Here is a 6,954-nt window from a genome sequence, read left to right as displayed (position 1 = left end):
CCGCTAAAAGGAACCCGAATTTAGTCGAGAGAAGACATCGTGCGGAATGTGACGGACCGGCTGATGGCCATTCCAAAAGATGCGTTCCAGCAGTGTTTCCAGCAATGGCAGGAACGCTGGGAGAAGTGTATACATTACCAAGGAGACTACTTTGAAGGGGATTAGGGTTTTGTACCTCAAAGTCAATAAATTTATTTTTGCCGACCGAAGGTCCGATACTTTTTGAACACACCGCGTATAGTTATAATAAAGTTACAATAAATTAAGTTAATATATAATAATATATACAGTACCTAATTTATATATAATTTATATATAATGCTGTACAGACGATAGCAAACTCAATTTAGCCACCTAAACTCTCCGTAGCATGGCGCTGGGCGGCAGAAAGTAGTTCGGCTGCTCGTCCACTATTGGTCCAAATTTGACCAATCTTGTCGCGACAGGAGTCGGCGATGACGTTTTACGAGTCACTTTATATGAATACTACTACAATTTTTTTGCTACGTTATAGGAATTTCTGTTATAGGAACCCACGTTTTAGGGGGGGGTCGACTGTAATTGATACATCAAAATGTGCAAAATGTTCACAAAATAGATGTCCAAATAGTGAAATGTAATTATCCACTAGATGACATATGTATTGCAAAAGTTCAAAAGCTGCAAGACAATCACAAAGTAATGTCTATCACAGTTGCAGAAACAAATGTGTCATTGATATTCACCTAAATATTAGAGATAGAGTAATGATCAATCTCCGGAGTAGTTAACATAAGTAGTCAGTTCTGTTCATATATTTTGTCCATTCTCTGAGGTATGTTGGACACGTTTTATCCATAGTATTCTGATTGTATTGCATTCTTTTTTCTTTGAGACAGTTGACACATTTTGGTGTATCATTCTTCTTGGTACAATTTTTAAAAAGATGGTTTTCACCACATTGACTACAAGTTTGCACTATAGAAGTAAAATTCCTGGCAAAATGTCCAAAAGATAGACATTTATAACACTGAATCATGGGGATATAGTCATACACTTGACAAGTCGACCAATGAATTGAACCTTTCCTTCTTTAATAAGTTTTTCCCTTATCTCAGGTTTCACTTCAAAAACCCAAGAGATGTAGTTTTCGTTCTTTTGTTTGAGAGGAAATCTTACAGTAATTTTTTCAGCAAACATCTTATCAGTATAGTCTTGTAGAAAACATACATTTTGTTCATAAATATCTTTTATTAATTCATCTTTCATCACTGTTTTAGGAATGGATACAGTTTTTATTAGTAGCACTTTCCAATTTTTTTCTGCTGGTTATTTAGTTTTTTGTAGCTTTCTCTCAGTTTACCCAGTTTTTGAGTGGTTGTGCTTCTATTGATTGAATATACAGAAGAATCTCATTTTAATTGATTGCTTCAATCACCGAAAATCATCTGCTGTTCTAAGAATCTGTTATATTGTGAACAATGGATTTAAAAAAGAGAAGAAACTAACACAAAGAGTGTTAAATATGTATAAATACTGTTTTATTTGCAATGCCTTTTGTGATAGTTTCTTCTCTTTCTTAAGTAAAAGATTTGGTGTGACATACACCTGGGAAAATATTCATTATTTGAAAAATTTCCATTTTTTAACCTTTATATATATATAAGAAATACCAGTTCTTGAAATTACTCAGTCTCTTGAGATCACTTTTCTTTATCTTATAGAAACACATATGTTTGTAATGTATCTGTATAATATGCTGTATATGATTGTATATTATGCCATACTTGTGTATGACAAATCTGATGAAAACTGTACATACTGTAAGCATAAAGAGAGATGAATTACATATGCTCATTAGCACTTTGCTTGACTTCACAATTTGTTTTAAAAAAAAAAGAAAACTCATTCATCCTGGGGTCATATTCTGGTCACTGTCTCTGGTTTCTCGTCTCTCACAAGCTGGTCGCTGATTGGCTAATCATTTGGATTAGCCAATCAGCGACCGGCTTGTGAGAGATGAGAGACCAGAGATGGTGACCAGAATATGGCCCCTGGTTTCTTTCAGTGCTACTTTTCTATTTATTGAATACAACATCGCTTGATATTAGAAACATCATGCACAGTACAGCCTATTTGTTTATGCTTAAACTCGTCAGAAAGGTCTTCATGACTTGGAAATACTCAAAAGCCTTGCTAAATTTCAGCACTACACTTGGACCAGCAACTGAGTGTTCACTAAGTGACTCCACTAGGAATTTCCAGAAACAAATATACCAAATATTAACTAAATGTTGAAAAAGCACAAAGTTTACAATAGATTTGGGAATAGAAAGAATCCTTTATTCAAAATAAAGGATCTGCTACAAGGAGGTAAAATTACATTGATTTGGAGAACCTCGAAAAAATCTGTTATCCTGAGAAATCTGTTGTTCTGCAGTTCATTAAAATGAGATTCTACTGTACTTATCAGTTATCATTTTGGGGATACCTTTGGATTATCTGTTTGAAAGATATTTGAGAAGGGGTTAATTTACTAATGGGGAGAGTTCATAAACACCTGCAATCAAATTACAGGGAGGCCAGTGAGCACAGGGCTGACTATCTCATTATTTCAGGGAATACAATACTCAACTTACCTGAACCTTTTAACTGCTGTGTAATACAGTTCACAATTAGAAATCAAATGTTTTCTTAAACCCTTCCGGGTTCTTCCTCAGGAAAAAATAACAAGCTGGATCTTCTAAAATGCAATGGGAACACATAATCTTAAGTTATGATTATATGATCTCAAACATTGTTCATTTTTATTTTAATAATGTTGAATTGTGATTAAAAGCCATTTTTGCATGTGAATTGTTGATTTAGAACAGTGTTTTTCAACCTTCTTGAATATGCGACCCCTTTACAAGTTAAAAAATTCTGGCGACCCTGCACGGCCATATTAAAACTATGTCAGTGATTTTAAAAACTACCGGTACGTATTTAATTTTCTTTCTGTTGAGATTTAAATATCAATCAAAAAACTAATTCTACTGTAAAATAAACAGGCACAGCCTTCTCACTAAAATTGTAGTGTAGGACCTACAAACACTTGTCTTTTTCTTTTACCTGCAACCCCCATGTATGGTTTTGCGACACACCTGGGGGTCACGACCCACAGGTTGAAAAACACTGATTTAGAGCATTTGTAAACACAGCATGTGAATGGATACACTGAAGAAACTGTACATTCGAAATTTACATTATTCAATAAAGTTCAAAAATTTGTGTTTGTATTTGTTTTAGAAGATTCACCTTGTTTTTTCCTGAGGAAGAACCTGGAAGGGGTTAATCTTATCTCGTCTTTTGATTCATTCACGGTTACAAGAAATCACCACATAGAGTTAGTGGTGTAGCGTGGGTGTCAGCCGCCCGGGGCGGAGAAAAATTTCTCAATTTAAAAGACTAAAATTCAGTTTCGTCACAGAATAAGTAATGAAAAATTCCGTGCTAGTGTTGCCACCTTATTAAAATCACTGACCCGGACGGCAGGTGAGGTTTGTTAGAATAGAAGTTCCTGACACATGCGTATGTCATTTTGCAATGCGAAGAATAATGTGCAGTGCATGCCGGTTCTAAATCAGTTACAGTTAGCAACTAGGGAGACTTGGATAGGAGTAACGCAAGTGACCTAGCTGTATTGGATATTGGAGGTGTATATATATATATATATATGAATAAATTGTACAAGCAAGAACAAACAAAAAAAAAAGGGTCAACAGGTTGCGCACGATATCCCTGGACAGTGAGACGATTCCCGGACTATCCAGATGAATGGTAACCCTGTTTCTGCTCATTTCAATCGGTCCGAATCATAGGTGGACGAAAATATGAAATAAAATGGTTCAGATTCTTACAAGATATTATTATTATTTATTGTGAAATTTTGCTACTCCTAAAGCATAATTTTGCCGCCCCTTAAAAAGTGCCTCCCCTGCCGCCCCCACTACGCTACGCTACTGCATAGAGTCTCTCAAGTCTCCATAGATATAACAAACACAGAAATAAATAACACAAAATAAATTGTAGTTATGTGTCGATTCCATGCGACACGTCCGAGCATGTAAGCTGAACAATTGTGTGGGGAGGAGTGAGTAATCAAGAGCTGCGTGGCGCTCAAACAAAAGATGAATCGACGAGATTTGAAAATCGCGTAACTCCGGGTTCGCGTAAGTCGAGGTATTACTGTATTGTATTATACACTTCGGTGTGTGGTCTGGATTTATATTTCAGGGAATTTCTCTGTAGCCACTTTCCTGTTATGCAGGCTCTCCAGTTAGCACAATTGTTTCCATCTGATGATTTATACTGTGATGCAATCACTGCTCTGTGACTGCACATTTTGTGCAAAATGGAAGGTGATTTGCAATGGATTATGGGAATTTTTAAAATGACTGCAAAACTTTCAACTTTTCAATTTAATTTTTTTGATATGATTTTTTTTCCAAAAGTGCCACACCATGCTATATGTAGTACTAAGGATGATGGGTAAAAATATGATGCCCTTTATGCTTGGAATTATGGATGCTACATTCTGATTGGTTGTGACAGATTTGCCATGAGAAAATAGATGTCCTAGTACTCTGTTACAAAAGTACTTGAAGGCAATTCTAACTGGAAGATGATTTTACTGTGCACGAACAAAGTAATTGACAAAGGTGATTGAATTGGCTCAAAATTGCACTAACTTGTAAGTGGAGAGCCAGCATTAAGGCTAAATACCATTTGATTTATAAAATATAAAAAATACAAGCATGTGGTTTATGTGTGCATGTGTGCCTGTGCACCACTGTACTAAGCCATTCTTTTTGCTAGCACAGGCTTAGAAAGTTATTTGATGTTTTAAATTTTATACAAATGTTAGTTTAATTATTGTAAAACAGATTTCTATTAGGTTGATGCAAAAATAATTACAGTTTTCATTATTTTAAACTTTGAGACTTATTTTGAGCTAATTAATTATATAAATGTAATATACCATTTTAAAGCACAAAATGTCCTCTACTGATTGATGTGAATTATTTTGTTTTTGTGTTTATTTTTGTTTATTTTATATTGCCAAATTAAAAAATAAAAAAAAAAACAAATGTGAGCAATTTTATTCTATGAGTTCAAAATGGGATGTAAAGTATTGGAAACTGCATGCAATATCAACCAAGCATTTGGCCAGGGGTCATTCAGTGAATGTACAGCTCAACATTGGTTTCAAAAATTTTGTAGAGGTGAGAGCCTTGAAGATGAGGAGAGTCATGGAGATCCTTCTGTGATTGATGAAAACCAATTGAGGGCCATTATTGAAGTAGATCTCTACAAAACAACTCAAAGGTTGCAGAAGAACTAAACATTAACCATTCAACAGTAGTTTGACATTTGCATCAAATATGAAAATCATAAAAGCTCAACAAATGGGTGCTACACAAGCTGAATAATATCAAAAGATTCGCAATTATGTAATCTGCCTTATGTTCTTTTGCATGACAAAAATTACCTGTTTCTTGATTGCATTGTGACATATGATGAGAAATGGATTCCATATGACAATAGGTGGCATTCTGCACAATGAATGGACTGAGATAAACCACCAGAACACTTTCCCAAACCAAAGTTGCACCAAAAGGTTATGGTTACTGTTTGGTGGTTGGCAAGTGGAATTATCCACTAAACTTGAATCCTGGCAAAACTATCACAGCGGAGAAGTATTGTCAGGAAATTGACAACATGTACAAAAATTGAAATATTTATGTCCAACATTAGTCAGTTGAAAAGGACCAATTCTTCATAACATTGCCCAACCACATGTCTCACAAATGATTTAGCAGAAATTGAATTAACTGGGATATGAAACTCTACCTCACCCAGCTTACTCACCAACTGATGACTTTTTGCATTGGACTTGTGATGTGACTTGTTGCATTGCCAACGAATAACAAAATTTTTCAATTAGTTCACTTCATCCCACAATGAAGTTCGTGTAACCATTCAGTGAAAGTGTTTCCTGCCATCCAGGCTGCTTTGTTATGTTACCATGTTACAGGGAGACTTTCTGATTTTACATAGTTTACTTTGAAGACTCTTGGGCATGCAGCACTTCCAATCACAACAGGTTTTAACTTTTCTCCTTGAATACTACAACAGAACAAAATAGTAAATCTCTCTTTCAACTTTTCCCTCCTTTATACATCATTCTTTTGTACTAGTGAACACTTTGGAAGTAGTCCATAGAAAACACTGATCTCTTCAGCATTGAAACAGTTTTCTGATGCATAGCTAAGTTCAAGTAAATTTTGTTTCCAGTCAGCTACAACTTGAGAGTTAGCTGCTGCTGATTTCCTACACAAGACTTTAAAACTTATTTTTTTTCATACACAAAATAACAAAGCCATCATTACAAGCAAACTTATCAGTTCCTAGTTCAGTTGCAATAGTTCTTACCATCTCTTGCAAATTTGGTCCATTTATCTGAATGTCTTTTTTTTTGACAAAAATAAATGATCTGCCTTTTCATTTTGTCTTTCTCAGTTTTTTCCTTTGTTCACTGCAATTATTTTCCCTTGATTGGATAATTACATTGGCATTGTTCTTGATGTTTGAGACAATCGGTTTTGACATGCCACATTCTTCTGCAACTTTAATGCAACTCTTTCTTTAATCAATCAATTCTTTTCCAATAGCAACTCAGCAAACTTGCACTTTATCATGTATATCAGCATTTGCTTACACAAAACTGAACTTGCTGATGTAAGATAAAAGTACAGCTGTCTAGCAAGCTACCAAATTTTTGTTTATGATGACAAATTTGGCAGTATGAGTAACCAAAAAAGTAGCCTATCCAGGTTTTTCATACTGAGAAGCAAATCTAAATTTAAACTTTTGGATTTTTACAAATTCTTTGTATACTTTGATCAAATTTTATTTTTTTAAATCTTTTAACAC

Source organism: Centruroides sculpturatus, unplaced genomic scaffold, assembly GCF_000671375.1.
Source record: "Centruroides sculpturatus isolate CEXI.00-Female unplaced genomic scaffold, Cexi_2.0 scaffold529, whole genome shotgun sequence".
Taxonomy (NCBI): Eukaryota; Metazoa; Arthropoda; class Arachnida; order Scorpiones; family Buthidae; genus Centruroides; species Centruroides sculpturatus.
Note: the sequence above shows the minus strand (reverse complement) of the source record.